Source organism: Sturnira hondurensis, unplaced genomic scaffold (assembly GCF_014824575.4).
Source record: "Sturnira hondurensis isolate 20B ecotype Veracruz unplaced genomic scaffold, ASM1482457v3 Scaffold0020601, whole genome shotgun sequence".
NCBI classification, from domain to species: domain Eukaryota; kingdom Metazoa; phylum Chordata; class Mammalia; order Chiroptera; family Phyllostomidae; genus Sturnira; species Sturnira hondurensis.
In genome coordinates, this window is record NW_028093232.1 from 2,656,212 (window position 1) to 2,676,823 (window position 20,612).

General features: G+C 37.8%; 1 protein-coding gene across 9 annotated transcripts in view; it reads left to right on the forward strand.

Moving 5' to 3' along the window:
• R3HDM2 (R3H domain containing 2) overlaps positions 1–20,612 on the forward strand; it is a 160,816-nt gene that overhangs the window by 81,084 nt on the left and 59,120 nt on the right. The window lies entirely within an intron of this gene.

Here is a 20,612-nt window from a genome sequence, read left to right on the forward strand (position 1 = left end):
TGAAAGAGAGGTGTTGAAATATTCAAGTGTAATTGTTCAATTGTCTGTTTTTCCTTTTAGTTCTCAATTGTTTTTGGTATTTTGAAACTTTTATTAGGTACATAGACATTTAAAATTGTCTTATTGGTAAATTGTCTCTTTTACCATTATGCAATGTTCTTTTTTATCCCTGATAATTCCTTTGCTCTGAAATCTACTTTGTCTAATATTAATATAAAGACTTTTTAAAAAATTTATTGATTGATTTTATTTATCTTTATTCCTTTTATTTATTTTGTTACTGTATTTTATTATGTTCCCATTTTTCCCCTTTGCTCCACTCCCTCAGGCAATCCGCACAACATTGTCCATGTCCATGGGTCGTGCACCTGTGTTCTTTGGCTGCTCTATTTCCTATGCTGAACTTTATATCTCCATGTCTATTCTGTAACTACCAATTTGTGCTTAATGCCTTCACCTTTTTTGCCCCTCCTCCCAAACTACATCCCATCTGGCAACTGTCAAGATGTTCTGTATCTGTGATTCTGTTTCTGTTCTTGTTTGTTTAGTTTCTTTTTCAGATTCAATTGTTGATAGACATGTATTTGTTGCCATTTTATTGTTGGTATATTTGATCTTCATCTTAAAGAAGACCCTTTAACATTTTATATGGCTTTTATATGGTTCTGGTTTGATGGTGATGAACTCCTTTAGCTTTTTCTTGTCTGGGAAGCTCTTTATGTGTCCTTTGATTCTAAATGATAGTTTTGCTGGATGGAGTAATCTTGGTTGTAAATCCTTGCTTTTTGTCACTTTGAATATGTCTTGCCAATCCCTTCTACCCTGCAAAGTTTCTTTTGAGAAATCATCTGACAGCCTTATGGGATCTCCCTTGCAGGCAACTAACTGCTTTTCTCTTGCTGCCTTTTAGATTCTTTGTCTTAAACCTTTGGCATTTTAATTATGATATGTCTTGGGTTGGGCCTCTTTGGGTTCATCTTGTTTGTAACTCTCTGCATTTCCTGAACTGGTATGTCTATTTCCTTCACCAAGTTAGGGAAGTTTTCTATCATTTTTTCAGGTAGGTTTCTTTTTAAAATATATATATATTTTATTGATTATGCCATTACAGTTGTCCCATTTCCCCACCCCTTCATTCCCCTCCACCCTGCACTCTCCCTCCCTTCCATTCCCCCCCTTTAGTTCATGTCCACGTGTCTTATATTCTTTAGCTTCTACGTTTCCCACACTATTCTTGCCCTCCCCCTGTCTATTTTCTACCTACTGTCTATGCTACTTATTCTCTGTACCTTCTCCCCCTCTCTTCTCCTCCCATTCCCCTGTTACTAACCCTCCATGTGATCTCCATTTCTGTGGTTCTGTTCCTGTTCTAGTTGTTTGCTTAGTTTGCTTTTGTTTTAGGTGTGGTTGTTAGTAACTGTGAGTTTGCTGTCTTTTCACTGTTCGTATTTTTCATCTTCTTTTTCTTAGATAAGTCCCTTTAACATTTCATATAATAAGGGTTTGATGATGATGAACTCCTTGAACTTGACTTTATCTGAGAAGCACTCTATCTGCCCTTCCATTCTAAAGGATAGCTTTGCTGGATAGAGCAATCTTGGATGTAGGTCTTTGGATTTCATAACTTGGAATACTTCTTTCCAGCCCCTTCTTGCCTATAAGGTCTCTTTTGAGAAATCAGCTGACAGTCTGATGGGAACTCCTTTGTAGGTGACTATCCCCTTATCTCTTGCTGCTTCTAAGATTCTCTCCTTCATTATCATCTTGGCTAATGTAATTATGATGTGCCTTGATGTGTTCCTCCTTGGGTCCACCTTCTTTGGGACTCTCTGAGCTTCTTGGACTTCCCGGAAGTCTATTTCCTTTGCCAGATTGGGGAAGTTCTCCTTTATTATTTGGTCAAATAAGTTTTCCACTTGTTGCTCTTCCTCTTCCCTTTCTGGTACCTCTATAATTTGTTTTTTTAAATATATTTTATTGATTATACCATTACAGTTGTTCTATTCCCCCCCTTCATTCCCCTCCACCCGCACCTTCCCTCCCCCACCATTCTCCCCCCCCTAGTTTATAACCACGTGTCTCAAGTTCTTTAGATTCTATATTTCCCCTACTATTCTTGCCCTCCCCCCTATCTATTTTCTACCTACCATCTATGCTATTTTCTGTGCCTTCTCCCCCCTTCTCCTCCTCCCACTCCCCTGTTTCTAACCCTCCATGTGTTCTTCATTTCTATGGTTCCACTCCTGATCTAGCTGTCCTCTTGGTTTGCTTTTGTTTTAGGTGTGGTTGTTAATAACTGTGTGTTTGCTGTCCTTTCACTGTTCATATTTTTCATCTTCTTTTTCTTATATAAGTCCCTTTAGCATTTCATATAATAAGGGCTTGGTGATGATGAACTCCTTGAACTTGACCTTATCTGAGAAGCACTTTATCTGTCCTTCCATTCTAAATGAAAGTTTTGCTGGATAAAGCAATCTTGGCTGTAGGTCTTTGGATTTCATGACTTGGAATACTTCTTTCCAGCCCCTTCTTGCCTGTAAGGTCTCTTTTGAGAAATCCGCTGACAGTCTGATGGGTACTCCTTTGTAGGTGACTGTCCCCTTATCCCTTGCTGCTTCTAGGATTCTCTCCTTCATTTTGGTCTTGGCTAATGTAATTATGATGTGCCTTGGTGTGTTCCTTCTTGGGTCCAACTTCTTTGGCACTCTCTGAGCTTCCTGGATTTCCTGGAAGTCTATTTCCTTTGCCAGACTGGGGAAGTTCTCCTTTATTATTTGTTCAAATACGTTTTCCACTCGTGGCTGTTTCTTTCCCCCTTCTGGTACCCCTATAATCCGGATGTTGGAACGTTTAAAGATGTCCTGGAGGTTCCTAAGCCTCTCCTCATTTTTTTGAATTCTCATTTCTTCATTCCTTTCTGGTGGGATGTTTTGTTCTTCCTTCTGGTCCATTCCATTGATTTGAGTCCCAGTTTCCTTTCCATCACTATTGGTTTCCTGTGCATCTCCCTTCATTTCAATTAGTTTAGCCTTCATATGTTCCTCTAATTTGTGACTATGTTCCTCTAATTTGTGACTATAATCTACCAGTTCTGTGAGCATCCTGATAAATAGTGTCTTGAATTGTGCTTCTGAGAGGCTGGCAATTTCTCGGTCACTTAGAGTTATTGGCTCTGGGACTTTGAGTTCTTCTTGCGCCATATTTTGGGCTGTTCGTGCCTGTTCCATAGCAGGATCAGAGCCCTAAAGTGTTCATAGAACAGGGCAACTAACTCGCTGGGCTGTGACGTTGTATTTGGAGGCGGGGTCAAAGAGGGACAATGGCTTCCCGTCTGCCGCCTGCCGCTGAGGGTCACCGGGGTGGAATAAGCAGTGTGAGCCAGGTTGATGGAGTTTCAGATATGGTGCCCACCTGTCAGCTCTGTGGCTCATTGGATGGAGGGCTCAGAAAAGGGACAGTGGCCTCTGCCAAGCCTGTCTGGGAAAGAGCTGCCCCCGCCCTCTCATTCTGATGCTGGATGACTGAATCCCTCCCCTTATGTCTCTGATGCCCTGGTGCTGGAACTCAAGAGGGAATGAGTCTAAGTATGCATGTACCCTTTAAGAAGAACTCCCATGGAGTCCAGCAGTTTCTGTATTTCACAGCCTTAATCCCCTTTGGTTTTTATAGCCAGAAGTTATGGCGACTTCTCTTCCTGGCACTGGAATCCTGGACTAAGGAGCCTAGTGTGGGGGTGGGACCCTTCACTCCTTAGATATCCCTCCCAATTTTTATCTGCCACCCATGGGTGAGGGATTAGCTCATTCCATGTCTCCACTCCTCCTACCAGTCACAATGTAGTTTATTCTTTAATTCAGTAGTTGTAGGACTTTCATTCAGCTCGATTTCTGACAGTTCCGAATGATGGTTGTTCTATAGTTAAGTTGTAATTTTGATGTGGATCTATAAGGAGGTGAGCCGTGTTTATCTATGCTGCCATCATGGCCAGACTAATTTAGTGGTTGATTTTAGTGAGAGAGAATGGAAGGGGAGAGAGAGAAACATCAATTTGTTGTTACACTTATTTATGAGTTTGTCATTTTCTTCTTGTATGTGCCTTGACCAGAGACCCAACCTGCAACCTTGGTGTGTCAGTACAATGCTCTCACTGAGGTACCCAGGCAGGGCCCATTCCATCTTTTATTATTACTGTTTGTATGGTATATATTTCTAAATGTAAGTTAATGACTTTATTTTTTAGAACAGTTTTAAAGGTTTACAGAAAAGTGAGCAGAACCTTCCCAGTACACACACATTTGCCCTATTATTAACTTTTTGCATTGAGCTCTGGCCGGTGTGGCTCCGTGGATTGAGTGCCAGCCTGTGAATCAAAAGGTTGCCAGTTCATTTCCCCGCTCAGGGCACATACCTGGGTTGCAGACTGGGTCCCCAGTGGAGGGCCTGCAAGAGGCAACCACACATTGATGTTTCTTTCCCTCTCTTTCTCCCTTCCCCTCTCTCAAAAATAAATAAATGAAACTCTTAAAAATTTTACATTTGTGTGTTACATGTGTTACACACAATTGATGAGCCAGTATTGTTACTATTAACTAAAATCTATAATGTATCTTAGGTTTTATTCTTTGTGTTGTACAATCTATGGGTTTTAAAAAATGTATAATATTATGTATCCACTATTAAAGTACCATACAGAATAGTTCATTGTATTTGCTTTTAACTTCCCTATACCATTATATTTGAAGTATTTCTAATTTATTTGGATAACATCTGTCTTTTTATTGGTATTTTAGACTATTTATATTTAATGTAATTATTGATATGTTTAGATTTACATCTACAATATTATTTGTTTTTTTCTTTGTTCTTCCTACTTTTAAATCCTCTGATAATTTCCTTTCCCTGCCTTTTTAGTCAGTTGAACACTTCGTAGTATTTTAACATTTTAACATTTAAATGTATCTATTAGGTTTTGGCTTTATCTTTTTGTATAGTTTTTTTTTATTGCTCTAGATGTCTCCTCAGTACACACATACACACACATATGAGGAGGGACCCCCCAAAATGGAATTTATTTATAAAATATTGTATATTTATTCTTACATGTTTAAACTTCAGTTACCTTCGAAGTACTCTCTATTTGATGCAATACACATCGAGATGATTTTTCCACCCCTCAAAACAGTTTTTGTACTCATCAGTTTTGACGCTTTTTAGTGCTTCTTTCATTCTTTGTTTCACCTGTTCCACATCAGCAAAATGTTTCCCTTTGAGGACTTTTTTTTATCAGGGAGACAAAAAGTCGCTCAATGTAAGATTAGGTGAATAGGGAGGGTGGGGCATGGGGTCATGCTGCTTTTGGTCAGAAACTGCTGAACACTCAGTGCACTGTGGGCAGGTGCAATTATAAATTACCCACCATGAAATGGACAAATGCATTGAAAATGTCTTTAAAAAATTCATTGAAGCCAAACACAGCCTCTTACAATAGTGCCAACTGATACACTGATACAGATGGGTTTCTAGAGCACTGACCTAGTGGGGGAAGCCTGTACTACAAGGGGCCCACCCTCCAGAAGATAATTCCAGGGGTTTTTTGGGTCTTCCCCCTGTACATATGTATATGTGTATATACACACACCTAACTTCCAGTGGTCTACTTAGAATTACTGTTGTGCCATTTCAGGTGGAATGTTGAAACCTTACCCCACCACATTGGTTTCTTTCTTATCTGCCTGTATTGTTGTAGTTGTTTTATCTATTACATTTGTTTACATATATTGAAAACTCCATACTATAGTTTTACAGTTTTTGCTTTTAAATATATTTTAAAGAACTCAGTAGGGGAAAAATAGTCCATGTATGTCACCAGATATTTAGCATTTATATTTTTCTTTCTTTGTTCCTGTTCTTCCAAGTATAGTTGTGTTATTTTTCATCTTTTTGAGGACTTTCTTTGGCTTTTCTTTTAGAGGAGGTCTGCCTGCAGTGAATTAGTTTTCCATCATCTGAGAATATCTTTATGTCATCTTCATTCCTAAAGACTGTTTTCTCTGGATATAGAATTCTGTTTCTAGTTCTTTCCTTTCAGCACTTTAAAAAGTTTTACTTCTTTCTGCTCTTCTTAGTTTCTGGTAGGAAATATGAAGTCATTCAAATCGGTGTTCTCTTAACGAGCAGCACATCATTTTTCTCTTTTGCTTTCAATTTTTTTTAATTTATTGATTTGAGAGAGTGAGAGAAAGATTGTTTTGTTTTTCCACTTGTGCATCCATTCATTTGCTTCTTGTATGTACCCTGTGAGACAATTGAACCCACAACCTTGGTGTATTGGGATAATGCTCCAAACAACTGAGCTACCTGGCTAGGGCTCAAAATTTTTTTCCTTGTCTTTACTTTTTAGCTGTTAGATTATGATGAAATCAGGAGTGGAGTTTGTTGCACTTATTCTGTTTGGGATTGTTGAGCGTCTTGACTTTAGGTTTATATCTTTTGTCAAAATTGTGAAGTTTTCAGCCATTATTTCTTCAAATATTTTACTACATGGTTTCTCCCCTCCTGGGACACTGGTAGTCCAAATATTAGAGTTTGTGGTATTGTTTTCTAGAGCCTAAATGATCTGTTTTTCCCCAATCCCTTTCCTCTTAATTTTCATATTTTATATGGATTCATATTTGGAATTTCTATTGAAATTTGATCTGTCTTCAAAATCATGTCTGGTTTGAATTTAATATATCTTCACATTCACTGGTTCTGTTGTCATTTCTGTTCTGCTATTAAACCCACCAAGTGAATGTTTCTATTTCGGTTGTTACATTTTTTTTAATTTTAAAATTTCCATTTGGTGCTTTTTTATATCCTCAATTTCTTTTCTGAGGCATTCTGTCTTCCCATTAGGTTCTAGAATGTTTTTCCCAATTGTTGGGGCATTTTTATAATAGCTACTATAATAGACACCAGGTAATTTCTACGTCCGTGTCATTTCAGTGTTGTATCTATTTATCTCTTTTCCCATGCAAATTGAGATAATCTTGGTTCTCTGTATGCCAAGTAATTTTGGATTGTATCCTGGAAAATTTGAATATTGTATTACAAGAGTCAGGGTCATGTTTAAATGCCATAGTGAATGTTGACTTTTATTTTAGCAGACATTTGACCTGGTTGGGTTCAACTTGCAAGTTCTATCCAGCCTTCCTCAGTCAGTGGTAATTCCAAAGCCATTTCAGTTTTCTAAGCTTTTGCAGTACTCTTTAGATCTACTTTGTATGTATATTACTCATTAACTCATCTGGGATGTGGCCAGTGGTTATTCTCATAGTTCATAGTGACTTTATTGTTAAGAGGTGCACATTGACTTGTTTTAGTATGAAGGGTCATTTTAAGAACATCTCAAATAATTACCCCCAAAATTATACATGTATGCATGTACACACATATACTAAATCTCTATGTGAATCTAGATTACAATTATACTATTTGTGCAAAGTCTGTATTCATTAGAAATTTCCGAGGCAAAAATTTGGAGGCAAACGAGATATACATAAAGAACATATCATTTCTCTGCTTAGAAACTCCCACTGGGCTCTCATCTTGCTACACGTAAAAGTCAGATTTCTTTCAGTTGTCTGTTTGGCCCTTCAGGATCAGTCTTCTAACCCCCTAATGTCTTCTCATTTCATTTAGAGAAAAAACCAGAATCCTCTTTTATTTCCTCTTCTGTATGACCCTTAACAGATCTATCTCATATTCTTAGAGTGTATCATAGTATCTGGCCCATAGTAGGAACACAAGCGCACAACAAATATGTGTTTAACTAACTGGTTGTCTTTGTGACAGGTTTTATTGTTTTCCTCACATATGTTATTTTGTGCTGTTGCAGACCTTACATCATCTATAATATCTATGTCTTGTTATAACAGTAGAGATCATTACTACCTTTCCTTAGGTTCTTAAAAATTGGGGCCTGGCATCATATCTGTGTCTTCTGTCCCAAAGCCATGCATACTTTCAAGAACTATTACTGTTCTTTCCTGGTGTCCTTTGTACCACTTACTTTATTTTATTTTATTTTTAATTTTTTTTATTTTAGAGAGTGATAGCGAGGGGGAAGAGAGAGAAAGAGCAAGCAACATTGATCTGTTGATCCCCTTATTATGCATTCATTGGTTGATTCTTGCATGTGCACTGACACAGAATCAAACTTGCAACCTTGGTGTATGGGGACAATGCTCTAACCAATGGAGCCACCCAGCCAGGGCCTACTTACTTTATTTTCATCTATTTATCCTCACCCCCATTCTTATAGTCTGTTCACATCCATTTGCATCAGTTCTATCAGTAAGGTGCCTTCACAGTTTCCTCATTTTCCCATTTTATGGCCAAAGTCTTCTCACCATCCTTTCAGGGACAGACAAAAGTAGGAACAGACACTACTAGTATCTTATGTTGCTTACCTTCTTCCCCAAAATGAAAAGTGACTTTACTAAATATAGCTTGATGGAGAGAAAATTCTCTGTAACTAGGTTTGGTCTTAATTTCTCAGCTCAGTATCTTTTAGGCAAACACCATTTCTCGGGTCTCAATTATTTTGCATGTGAGAAAAAAGCAAAGTAATTTTAAAAGTGAACTTTTAATTCAATACATATGCCCAACTCTTTCTTCTTCTCTAATAAGACTCTATTTTGGCATCCCAGCATATGCAGTAGAAAAGAGCTGCTGCTGTGTCTTTAAAAACCATCCTCAGAGAAGTGTGGAGGCAGGCTTGTCACTGAAGTGCTTGAATGAGAGCGAGAAAAGGAGGTGGGAGGGGGTGCTCTTGCAGCCTCTGTGTGTGTGCGCGCTCATGCGCTTGCGCGTGCACACGAGTGTGACTGTTGGCAGAGCTCTAGGTGACATCCCTCTGAACAGCTGGGCCATGGACTGCCTCAGAGCTGCTTGTCAGAGCAATTAGCTTGCTGGAGACGCAGCAGCAAGGATCAGTAGCGTTTCATTCAAGGGTGAAGGGGGCAGGAAGGGACTGTGGGTGGGGGAAGAGGCACAGGTTTCCCAGAAGGAATTTCTTCCAGCAGAATTCCGGCAGAACAGATTCTTACAATGAGGTCTCCATTAATAATGTGAGCTCGCTTTTGATTTAAGTGCAGATCCATCTGGGGTGAGTTTTGGATAATTTTTCTTTCTTTATATAAAAGTCCTTGAACTCCACAGACTGGTTAGGGAAGAAGCTAGAAAGATAGGTGTCTTTTGTATCTTGGCCAATTTAACTGTATTACACACACTAGGGAAATTAGAGAATGTTCAAGTGTTAAGTTTTGTGAGGTCTTTGTGGGCATTTTGTTTGCTGTTTTTTATCTTTAAAATATTTTTAAAATTGGGTTTTCTAGAACTTTTACTTTATCCAGATTCCACCTCTTCCATGGCTATTTCAAATGATGCTTCATTCAGATTTGGCTTCTGAGAATAGTGGTGATCTCTTTTCTCTTTGGTGCTGCTGTTGACGCACATTGCAGGAAGCAGGGAATCCCCTATAAATATCCTTCCCTGTGTCATTCCACAGCTCTCCACACCCAGCTGGTGAATATGTCTCTCTATCCTATGTCTTTACATAACTGTCCCTTAGTCTTTGAATGTAATAGGAAGAAATGTGTTGCTTTTGCTGTGTCTAGGAAGCTTTTTTGATTAGGAACATCTTAGGAGGAATTTTTTCAATCTTTTTACTGAAACATGCCTTTTAACTTACTGTCGTAAGAATTTGACTTACTGTCATTCTCTGTGGGTTTACTGCTTCTTATTTTGGATTACTTGTTTGTTTATTTTTCATAACTAGCTTGTTTTTGTTTGCTGGCCTTGGTTTCTAAAGGGTGCCGAGATGGGATTCCCTCTACCTTCAGTGACGTAGTGATTTTGTTTGCAGTCTTTTTCTTCTGAGAGGGAGGGGACAGAGAAGGAAGAAGAAAAATCCATCAGAACTGGTGCGTTCTCCCATCTATGCCTTGATAATTGGGTGCGTTGAACAGAGCTAAAGGCAAAGTGGGATGTTGTTAATGATAAAGGATGCTATTTTGTTTGTTTCCTTTTAGAATAGGCTGAGGTCACAGTCAGGATTGCTGAAGCAGCGTGCCTGAATTAACCCTGCATATCCTTCTGCTAATGAATTTTGCCTAGTTATTTTTTCTAAATATGAAATGAAAAGGGCTCATAATCAGGTTTCTGGAACCTATCATCTATGAATAATTCTAGGTTGAATTTTGGAATTTGGAATTTATCTTACTTCCACTGGTCCTGAGCATGCAGTTTGTACACTGTTTAAGCAGACCTGAAAAATAGGTAGTTATGTAAAATTCCTTGCCACTGTGGTTAAACCCTCATTTTGAATGTATAGAGCTGAAGCAAAGCTTTAGGAAGAAATTGTTATATATACTCTTAGGTGTGAACCTAACTTATCTTTTTTTAGATTAAGTGCTTGAGCTTCCTGCTCTTTTTTATGCAACTCCATTTTGATACCAGTGATCTCTGGAGGGCTGCCTGTAAAGGTCATTGTGAAAAATTCAGTGGACTGGAGCCTAGGAAGATTTAAGGTTTCTTGTCTGTGGATGTTGTTTGGACAGCATATGTGGGAAAGTGCCTTTAAGAACTTAATGTTTTATTTCTTTCCTTTTTTTAGATAGGGGTAGGGAGGGAGGAGAAAGCAAGGGAGAGAAACATCGACGTCAGAAATATCAATTAGTTACCCCTAACTCGCAACATAGGCACATGCCCTGACTGGGAATCTAACCTGAGACCTTACCATTTGTGAGAGGATACCCAAGCAACTGAACCACACCAGCCAGGGTGTGCTGTTTTACTTTCTATCCTGATACTCTTTACTGTTCTGTGCTTTCATTATTCTAAGTTATACATGTGAAGTGAGAAGAGTAATGTCTGTTTTTCAGTTTATATTATGCAGTCCTATTTTTTCTGATTATTCAATTATAGTAATATGTAGTACAGCCATGAATATTTCAAACTAACAAAATTCTAATTTAATTTGGAGAGAAGGGTGGGTGGGTAGAGGTAATTCTAAGGTAAACTAGGGGCATTCTAGAAAATAACCTGCTTAGAAACTTGTCTATTTAGAAACTTGCCTTATTTAGAAACTAGAAAATAACCTATTTAGAGACTGGAGCTTTAAGGGTTAAGAGAAATTCTGTTGCATCGTGGCATCTCAATATTGCAGCAAATATGTAGATAATTTCTTGCTAGCTTTTCAGGAAACCCCTGTGGTGGACAACCCTCATTAATCGTTGCTTGGAGACTGCTCTGACGTCACTGGGAGCAGTTCCCTGTCTGCAGCAGGGACAGGAATAGCCAGTCTTTGAGGGGGAAGAAAACTGCTGTAGAAATTAAAAAGATGAGGGCTTTGTTAAATTCATTTTCCTCTTGTTTGAGAATGGGTGGGATAGACCTAAAGTTTTTCTTAAATATTTCAGTCATTAGCAATGGAAATATTAAGAAGTCTTTTTATTTCAACTGAAAGTGACTTCTTTTTTCGTCTTTGTCTTCTAACCAAGGTTTTGAAAAGGTCAAGGAAAGAAAAGCTGTTGAAAGGTATTGGGGAAGACTTTAGTTTCTTTTCATCATTCCTTTTTTCATTTTTTTAAGGAGGAAGAAAAGATCAAAAACAACTTTTGCAAAAGATGTTTAGCATCATCCTATTTGGGATAATTAAAAATGAGATATATGTTGGAACAACTTTTTGGTGAAATTGATAATGATTATTTCTATTCCTGAGAGTTACTGTATATATTTCTCTCTGATGTTCTCCTCTCTGGACCCACCCATACCCACTGCTGTATAGTCTGTTAGGAGCTTCTTCTTTGGAAAAGTATAGTGGCTAAATGCTCTGACTGTGATTTAGGCCACTTGAGTTCCATTCCCAGCTACGCCAATTGCTGATTCTGTAACCTTGGACAAATTACTTAGCACCTCCATTTCTTCATATGTAAAATATGAAATGAAGATAATAGCATCCACCTACTAGGGTTGTTTTGAGGATTAAAATAATTAATACATATAAAGCCTTAAACACAGTTCCTGGTCATCTTAAAGGCTTATTTAGCATTAGCCATTATTATGAGTATTTAAAAATTGAACAGGGAAATTATTTATATCTTCAGATCACCTATAATTTTTGAGGAAGTAAGGAGATTTCCAAGCCATTAAGGATATTGAATTTTTAAAATGAATGTACTGTATATTTAGCCATCTAAAATGCACACCCATGTTTTAGTGCTAATTCAAATTATACATGAGAATTAGTATTGCTCATGTATAATGCACATTCCTATTTTTCTCTTAAAAACTTTAAGCAAAAAACATGGGCATTATACATAGCAAAATACAGTAAGTATAATCAAAATGTTTAAGCTTAAATTTGCCACAGTTGATAAGTATCTTTTCTAATTTGATGCTTATCAGCTAAATTGCTAGTGTTTCCTCAGATTAACAACTCTCTTCTTTCTTTGAACTTTTAACTTCTACAGACAGTGTTTGGTTGTTTTTGTTTTGTTTTGCTTTTTATTTTCTACCACTGATTCTGATCTACTTTAAAATCTTAGAACACTTACCTTTATTGTCTATCTCTGAAATTTTGTATCTTCTGCTTTTCTCTGTGTGAAATGATGGTGTGGTGTTCTTCTTCCACGTATTGGGTTGGCCAAAAAGTCCGTATGGTTTTTTCCGTAAAATAAAAGACACATTTTTTTCACCAATGACTTTATTGATTTGGGTATTTTGAATATGTCGGCTATTTCCTGCTATTGGCTCTTAAGAGGACAGAGATCATGGGTGCTGCTTAAACATCTTTCAGTACCTAAGACAGCCCCACAGCAAAGAATTATTTGGCCAAAATGTCAGTATTACCAAGAAACTTCTCAAACCACTTTTGACACATTTGATCAGTCGTCAGCATCTTCTTCATGTATTGCACACAAATCTTTTTTTGCACTTCAGATGTGTTTTTGCCCTTCTTAAAATAATGAAGTGTAATACGCCAAAAATGTATATTTTTCCATATTCAATATTAAAATGGCTGCACAAAAATTTACTGATTTTGATTTTTTATAAATGCACACTGATATGACAGCTGTCACAATATGATATAACAAAATTGTTTAGAATGATGTTAAAGATAACTAAGCACTACTAGAGCCATTTATGGAAAAAATGTAATAGACTTTTGGCTAACCCAGTATTTGTGAAAGTATTAGTGAAAGTATTAAGAATATGAAGTACTATGTATTAAAAACTCTTTAGCCCTCTCTGGTTGTGGCTCAGTGGATTGAGTGCAGGCCTGCGAACCAAAGGGTCACAGCTTTGATTGCCAGTCTAGGTCACATGCATGGGTTGTAGGCAAGGTCCCCAATAGGGGGCGCATGAGAGGCAACAACACATTGATGTTTTTCTCCCTCTCTTTCTCCCACCCTTCCCCTCTGTCTAAAAATAAATAAACCAAAATCTTTAAAAAATAAAAGTAAAAACTTTAAATTTTAGCTTTAGAAAATCTAGTATCTTAAATGCACCAAATGTCAAATCACAAATACTAGCATAGCTGGTATCTCCATGCCCTTTTACCTCCTTTTAATTTCACATTAAAGATTTAGTGTTAATCTTCTTTGGCTTCTGAGGCTTCCCCTTTTAGATTGCTTTCTGAACTACCCAGGTACACCTCTAAGAGCTAGTAAGGTGGTAACATTAATGACGAAGAGAATATCTCCTTGTGTAACTTTTTAATCCTTTCCTCCCAATTAATTTTCTTAAGCCAGTGAGTCTTAAGGAGTATGGGGTGCATATCTTCTCCAGCAGAAAATGTGGGGAGAGTCAATATTACTAAAAAGGGGTATGAGCTGAAGAAAAAAATAAAAAGAAGCTTGCCTGGGTGAACGTCCTTAAAGTCCAGGCACTGCCATGGGATGTGCTAAGTGGACATTATATGTTGCTGGGGGAACAATTGGAAAACACTGTAATTAGTGTGACTGTCCTTGCTTCTGTTACCTGAAGTGAATTAAGAGGGGATTTTTTTATTTACAAAACTCTTGAATGTATTTATTTATTCTAGGGAGTTGATGAGAAGTGTAAATGAAGATTTAGACAAAGAAACTCATCACAGCATTATTTTATTGTATAAATTAACAGCTTTTTAAAAATTTAATAATAAGTAGTTAAATTATGGTATAAGAATGTAGTCAAATATTAGATAGCTATTAAAATGACTATTGAAAGTAATGTGAAACTGGTTACAGTAAGAGTAAACTGGTTTAGTAAGAGTAAAAATCACTGTATAAAAATATTCTATATAATGTAAATTACATAAGAATTAATTGGATGTGGAAACATATCCAATATGGATACAAACAAATTCCATACAAGTAAGGAAACGAGTTTAGAAAAATATATCTCAAAGCATTGGTAATATTAATAGTAGTTATCTCTGAGTTATAGATAATGGGTGATTTTTCTTTTTTTTTTTAAAGATTTTATTTATTTATTTATCTTTAGAGGGGAAAGAGAGGGAGAGAAACATCAATGTATGGTTGCCTTTCGTGCGTCCCCTGCTGGGAGTTGGCCTGCAGGGAACCTGCCTGCAACCCAGGCATGTGCCCTAGACTGGGAATCGAACCGCGATCCTCTAGGTTTGCAGGCCCGCGCTCAATCCACTGAGCTACACCAGCCAGGGCTGATTTTTCTTATATGTGTGTTTTCTATTAGTATAAAGAAGCCTATAGTACTTTTCTAACCATAAAACAACAATGAAAAATGTTTAAATCTTTACTGTTAGTATCTGAATGTAAACTTTCACAATGTGTTATGGTGAAGATACATGTGATGACTTATGTAAATCTATGAGCACAGTGTTTGGAACACAGCAAATGCTCAGTAAATAGTAGCTGCTGCTGTTAATTATTTGAGGAAAATAGCCCTCTGTGATCAGAGCCTGAGGCTTTCACACTGGGAGGCAGTAATCACTGACAAAATGTTCTCTTCTTTTATTTATTTATTTAAATCTATTTTATTGATTATGCCATTACAGTTGTCCCATTTCTTCCCCTTCACTCCCCTCTACCCTGCACACCCCCTCCCCCTTCTCCCCCCCCCCGCTTTAGTTCATCTCCAAGTGTCACAAGTTCTTTAGCTTCTACATTTCCCACAGTACTCTTGCCCTACCATATATGCTTCTTATTCTCTGTACCTTCTCCCCCCTTCTCCTCCCACTCCCCTGTTGCTAACTGTCCATGTGATCTCCATTTCTATGGTTCTGCTCCTGATCTAGCTCTCTGTTTAGTTTGCTTTTACTTTAGGTGTGGTTGTTAATAACTGAGTTTGCTGTCCTTTCACTGTTCGTATTTTTTATCTTCTTTTTCTTAGATAAGTTTCTTTAACACATGTAAGAAGGGCTTGATGATGATGAACTCCTTGAACTTGACCTTATCTGGGAAGCACTTTATCTGCCCTTCCATTCTAAATGAAAGCTTTTCTGGATAGAGCCCTGGCTGGTGTAGCTCAGTGAATTGAGTGTGGGCCTGAGAACCAGAGGATCACGGTTCGATTCCCAGTCAGGGCACATGCCTGGGTTGCAGGCCAGTTCCCAGCAGGGGACTCACGAGAGGCAACCATACATTGATATTTCTCTCCCTCTCTCCTTCCCTTCCTCTCTAAAGATAAATAAATAAAATATTTTTTTAAAAAAAGCTTTTCTGGATAGAGCAATCTTGGATGTAGGTCTTTGGATTTCATGACTTGGAATACTTCTTTCCAGCCCCTTCTTGCCTGTAAGGTCTCTTTTGAGAAATCATCTGACAGTCTGATGGGAACTCTTTTGTAGGTGACAGTCCCCTTATCTCTTGCTGTTTCTAGAATTCTCTCCATTTTAATATTGGGTAATGTAATTATGATGTGCCTTGGTGTGTTCCTCCTTGGGTCCACCTTCTTTGGGACTCTCTGAGCTTCCTGGACTTCCCGGAAGTCTATTTCCTTTGCCAGATTGGGGAAGTTCTCCTTTATTATTTGTTCAGATACATTTTCCACTTGTTGCTCTTCCTCTTCCCCTTCTGGTACCCCTATAATTCAGATGTTGGAACATTTAAAGATGTCCTGGAGGTTCCTAAGCCTCTCCTCATTTTTTTTGAATTCTTATTTCTTCATTTTTTCCAGTTGGATGTTTCTTTCTTCCTTCTGGTCCACTCCCTTGATTTGACTCCCAGTTTCCTTTCCATCACTATATTGGTTCCCTGTGCATTTTCCTTCATTTCACTTAGTGTAGCCTTCATTTTTTCATCTAATATGCGACTAAAATCAACCAGTTCTGTGAGCATCCTGATCACCTGTGCTTTGAACTGTGCATCTGATAGGTTGGTTATCTCTTGGTTGCTTAGAATTATTGGCTCTAGGGCTTTGAGTTATTCTTCTGCTTGAGCCATAATGTTTTGGTCTGCTTGCGCCTGTTACATAGGAGAGGCGAAAGCTTAGGTGTTCACTGGGGCGGGTCAGTCCAGCCTCTGGGTTGTGACGGTCTGGATGAATGGTTCCTTGTTGTCGGACTTCCGTAGAGTTCAATGTTCTGTTTTGGTTGTGTTTTTGTTTCTAAATCCTTGTTATCCTTAAATTTGGTTATGCGAGGAGATACAGTGTTTTCACCTATGCCTCCATCTTGACTGGAAATAAAATGTTCTCTTCTTGCAGCTTCTCATCCTTCTGAGATTAATAAATATTTTGTTGTTCTTTGTATACAATACTGGTGCATGATCTTTAAAAAAAAACTGTTACAGGACCAGAGCGAAATGTTTTATTTTTCTTTTATGAAGGTATATGTAGAGGAAACTGATGTAGACAGAGGTCTAATAGTGATTTTATTTGCAGTTACTTTTTTAGCTTTGATAGAATTTATGACTTCCACTAAAATTGTTTTTACCCTACTTTTTGGGTTGTCTTCTTAAGAATTCTTGGGGAATTTGAGATAGTAACAGGAAAGGTTTTGCCATTCTAGGAATTTCTGGTACTCTGTTGTTGCTTCTCATGTTAGTCTGCCTTTATGGATTGGGTCCCCTCGAACTAACTCAGTACTGACAAAAGAGATGTAGACCTCCATCTACTTTGGATGTGTTTGGGAACTGATATGTGCCTATAAGAAACTACATGTGAAAAACATACACATGTTGATAACTGTTTTTACTAGGCAGTAGTGTCAGATATTTTTAATATTGACTGTTTATTCTTCATATTCACTGTAATTCTTAATATGTGTCTTATACAATAAATACATGTGTAGTAAATCATGAGAGAAGGAATGACTACAGCCCTAACTGGTGTGACTCAGTGGATTGAGTGCAGGCCTATGAATGAAAGGCTCGCTGGTTCAGTTCCCAGTCAGAGCACATGCCTGGATTGTAAGCCAGGTCCCTAGTAGGGCGTACAAGAGACAACCACACATTGACATTTCTCTCCCTCTCTTTCTCCTTCCCTCCCCTCTCTCTAAAAATAAATAAAGTCTTTTTTAAAAGGAAAGAATGACTATAGTTTCTTAATACTACCATGGAGTCCTTCTGCCTAAGACCACTTTCTCTCCTATATTGTACAATAATGTGAATGTACTTAATGTCACTGAACTGTACACTTTAAAATGATTAAAGCAAAATATGACAGTGTGAGCCAGGTGAAAATACAGTTTCCAAGCTAATTTTAACCCTAACATCTCAGATTATATTTCTCAGGATTCACTTACCACCATAGACTGGAAGGTAGGGACCAAAGTTACTTGTAGCCAGAGATATTGCATTGATTATTGGTGAAAAAGATGCCAGGAAAGGGGAATACTTGGTAAGTCAAGTGGATTTTAGAATGTTAATGAGCACATTAGGGAAAATGATGAGGGTTTTTTTTGTTTAGTCTCCTCATCTAGTTTGTAATTATCTGTTTCCTCTTCGAGGATGTCTGCAGCTGAGGGAGAAGGAATAGGGGCATATGGTATGTGAAGAGCAAATGTATTATTTCCTCATTTGGACGTGGCCATCTTTTTCTTATAGTAGGGCAGTGGTAGTGGGGGGTGGGGAATATAGAGAAGAGGACAGACATTATATTCCAAGGACTGTATAAGCTGATTTTGATTTGAGAATATGGAGAATAAGAGCCTGATTATTCATTTTAATATTCATTTTAATATTCCAAAAAAGTTACGGGGGACTGATAAAGGTTAGCAGTCTTGAATTAAAATTTCTAGCTCTCTGTACACTGTGGCATGGGAAGCTTCAATATTGTGATTTTAGCTAGGCAGCCCTCCCCTTATACTAATCTCTAACTTTGTCCTGCTTTTGGTTTTTCACAGTTTGAGGATTTATGAAATTCTCTACTGAAATTAAACAAAGCAAAATCTCCAGAGTTTCAGAGATCCCTTGTTATTTGAATAGATTCATTGTCATTGCTATTGACTTTTTCCCCACTATTCATTTTTTAAAAGATTTTATTTATTCACTTTTAGAGAGAGAATAAGGGAGGGAGAGAGGGGAAAAAACATCAGTGTGATGCCCCCAACGGGGGGCTTGGGCCACAACCCAGGCATATGCCCTGATTGGGAATTGAACCGATGAGCCCTCACTTGGCAGGCCAGCACTCAGTCCACTGAGTCACACCAGCCAGGGCCCCACTATTCATTTTTAGTATATCAGAATGGCAGCATTTCTTATTTGTAGAGGCTATTCTTTAGCAGTATTTGTAGCAGTTTATGTGGAAAATGATTTATTTAAAAAGATACGATAAGGGGAAGCTCATCTTACAGCTCTTAGTCTGTTGCCATGGAGCCCTGGATCAGATTGGCTGACCTGCAGGCCAATGAACAGATAGAACATAAACACATCATCATTTAATCTGTCAAAATTATTTCCTCAGTGGTATGTGACATTAATACCATAACTGTATATAGAGCTGTGAAATAAAATGTTTCAAGAATGGTATATGGTATTCTATCTTTTCTATCAGAATTTTCTGTTTTCTGTTTACTATAAACACTGTAATGATACATTATCTTCTTAACGTGATTTAATTGGAGAGGATGTGGTAGGAAATATCTATCACCTATTTGTAAATCATGCTGCTGCTGCTGCAGTCAGGTGGGCTTATGCCAAGTCTAAGTCAAACTCTGGCCTTCTAGAACAGAGGAAATTTATCTTTATATCTGAAGCAGCCTTGCTTATTTGGGTAGCTTTAAGCTAAGTCAGGATTTGGCAGCTTTTTCTTAACTTGTGTTTTCTTCTTTTCCTTCCACTCCAATATGATAGATCTCTGTAGATGTTACATTGACATACCACTTGGTCTGGAGTTGGATTCCCTGGGAGTATCTTCTGTGTTTTCCATAGTCACTTTCCTAGCTTTTTCATCTTTATTGGGAGATTTCACTCAGCTGACTGTGAGTTCCTTGTCATAGCATGTGTCTTCTCCCATACTTTATTGCTTTAGAGACTAAAGATGATTCATTTATAGAAAGAAAATTCCTCCTCTGGATCTCATAAATAAAAGAAGTCAAGAATAATATGTTTCTCTTATGTTTTACTTTAGGGATACTTGAGAAATTGTAGTGGGTCTTGTTCTCTTCCCCTTTAATGCTCCCATGCATGGATATTTATATATTTGAAGGATTGAAAGAAACTCAAGAGATCCATAAGTTTGTTCCCTTCTTTTGAGCTACTGTGAGCCTCTATGAGTGAGATGTCAACTTTTTGTTATGCAATTGTTTTCTATCTGAGAGAAAAACAAACTTCAGATTCATCAGTTAAGCAAAGAGGAGGAAAAAGTCTGTTTGGTATCTTTCTGAGTAACTTTTTGTGGGTCAGGCCTTAAGAAGTAGGATAGGAAGTATTTCATGTTTTGTAACTTTAGTTATTGTGACCAGAGAAAGGCTCACTGGAAAGGTATTTGAGTGAGCCTGAGAACACTGAGAAGAGTGAATATGCAAGCCATGCTATTATATGAGAGATCATTCCAGGCAGAAGGAACAGTAAAAGCAATCACACTAAAGTGGGTTCAGGGCACAGCAAGGAGCCAGTTTGACTAGAATTGAGTAAGTCAGGGAAAAGGAAGAGATGGGATCCAAGGGCAAACTAGTGGTGATTTTAAGGTTGTGTAGGTCATTTTAAGGAGTTGAGCATTTGCTTTGAGCCATTGAAGATTGTTGAACAAAGGCATAATATCTAAAAATGATTTTACACAATTACTTTGACTCCTATGCTTAGGGTTGAGTTGGAAGGAATTTTGTCAGGGTATAGGAAAAGACAACGTGAGCCTTCAAGGTGCTTTCCATCCTTAAGATTCTATGATTTTTCTGCATGGTGGCATTACTATGATACAGCTGAAGAAAATGGAAGCAGCAGAAGGAAAAACCTCACTGCTGTTCTTTGTTTAAAAGAAGAGGATACTGGGGGACTTCCAGCCAAGATGGAGGTGTAGGTAGACATGCTTCACCTCCTCACACAGTCATAAGAAGGATCACAGCTAGGCTCCATACAAAGTACAACCAGAACTGTCAGAAAATTGAACTGTATAGAAATTTGACAGCCAAGGATTTAAAACAGAAATATTCATCCAGATGGGTAGGA